Source organism: Alligator sinensis, unplaced genomic scaffold (assembly GCF_000455745.1).
Source record: "Alligator sinensis unplaced genomic scaffold, ASM45574v1 scaffold1805_1, whole genome shotgun sequence".
In the NCBI taxonomy this organism is placed as follows: domain Eukaryota; kingdom Metazoa; phylum Chordata; order Crocodylia; family Alligatoridae; genus Alligator; species Alligator sinensis.
Genome location: NW_005843710.1, coordinates 36668 through 38631, shown reverse-complemented (window position 1 = coordinate 38631; position 1964 = coordinate 36668). Strand labels below are relative to the sequence as shown.

General features: G+C 52.6%; 1 non-coding gene across 1 annotated transcript; it reads right to left on the bottom strand.

Annotated features, from left to right (window-relative positions):
- Positions 1-1364: 1364 nt before the first annotated feature.
- TRNAS-UGA lies at positions 1365-1447 on the bottom strand. Its single transcript has one exon. It is a non-coding gene; the product is annotated as a tRNA-Ser (tRNA).
- Between the last annotated feature and the right edge of the window lie 517 nt (positions 1448-1964).

Here is a 1964-nt window from a genome sequence, read left to right as displayed (position 1 = left end):
GTTTGCCACAAAATAGAAAAAAGGTGGTGCAAACCAAGCCAAAGTCAAGTACCGGGGCCAACACAGAGATGGGGAGCAGGCAGCTTGGGGCTCCCTGCTCTCCCATCTCTGTGCACTGTCAAGCCCCCGTGCTGAGGCACCCTGCGCCCCAGTAAGCTCAGGCGCAGGGTTCCTCAAAATGGGGGAGCAGGCAGCCCTGGGCTGGTTGCTCCCCTTTGTGCATGCCTCAGTGCCGAGGCACCGCAGTGGAGGTCCCGCGCTGAGACATGTGGAGTTCCCTGTGCTGAGAAACGCTGAGACAGGGGAGCAGCCAGATGGGGACCGGCTGCACGGGGTGCACGGGGTGCAGGTGCCTCAGTGCAAGGGTTCACAGTGCATGGAGAGGGAGAAGCAGGCAGCACTGGGCTGCCTGCTTCCCTTGTTACCACGTGCCACTGACTGGGTGGCTGGGGCACAGGGTGCCTCAGTGCAGGCTAGGGATAGCCCCTGCCGAGGCACCCTGTGCCCCCACCAGCCCCTCCTCCCACCTTGCAGTAGGTGGAACAGTGGGACAATGTGTCCTACTGCAAAGCACCCAGGCAGGGGCATGCACTGGGGCACAAATAGTGGCACAGATTTGTGCCGCTACATTTTGTGTTGCTAAAGAGGCAAACTGCTTCTCGTGTGGACCCTGCCTGAGATTTTACTGCAGAGCTAATTAGGCTGCTGCATGGTAAGCATCTGGCGTAGATGCTCCCACTGGATCAAATGATGATCGTTGAGTATGATGTTAACATGGTGTACCGTATTGGTGATGTTCTCCTGACGGTTGTTTTGTGGCTGGTAAAGTTGGTCCTGTAGTAATTGGTTCCATTTTTTTTCTTTTTGCGTTGGATGCATGCTGTAATAAATCCTTTGTAGTCTTGTCCTGGAGTTCCCCTGCTGACCAGAGGCGTCCAGCTGTGGGAATTGCCTGCATGGGGAGCTGGGGTGAGCCAGGGACACCACTGGCTGCAGCAGGTAGTTCCCATCTTCCTATGCCTCCTCCCTCCTCACTGCCTCCCCACCTCCCCAGTGTCCCCCTTGGCCTGTGGAGTGAAAAAAATCTTACTGTGCTGTAAAGTACAAGTGGAGTCTAAAACCCCAAAGCACCCCAGGCAGACCCAGTGCTGTCTTTGAATTTGGGACTGTATTTTTTCAGAGATCACTTTGTTTTTTTACAGTTTATTAGCTTGGATTTTGTTTTCCACCTCAGGTAGAAGACTAAATTCTTACTTCCTTAAGAGCCCAAGGGATAGTTCTCCACATCCTCTGAGAAGTTATTGTATAGCCAGAACTGAACAGGTCATTGCATTGCATGGAGAAAGAACTTAAACAAAGACAGATGCTATGAGCAGGATTTGAACCTGCGTGAGGGAAACCTCATTGGATTTCAAGTCCAACACCTTAACCTCTCAGCCATCACACCTGGGGTTTGTAATATGGGACCCTAACCCATGGAAAAGAGAAAGACCAGAAGACAGAGCGGAAGACAGCAGCGATGACAATGAATGATGAAGAAAAGCCTCGCTCCAAGTCCAGAATCTGGAAACAAAATCTATCACTGTGGCCATGGAGCAACTTCACATCCATTTGGTTACCCGGGCAGCAATCTTGCTGTCCTCAACCAGAGACGCTGCTTCTCATGGGGGCAAAGACAGAGCTCTCTGCTGTCACTTCACTTCAGTGCTCTCTCTCAGACCAGGCTGTCAAGCATCCAGAAAACCTCTGCTTCGTTTGCCCAGATATTTGTTGGACTCCAACAGCAGGTGAACATGTGAAATTTCTTCCTGTTGCACCTGAAGACACCCAAGGAGTGACAGGGCCCTGGACATGTGGAGGGCAGAGGAGCTAAAGGAGCTGGGCAAGTGAGAGCATGTCTAGGTCAGAGTTTCTCAACGGTGGGGAATGATGAGATCCTGTGGACGGTGCCTTGCTGCCCCCAC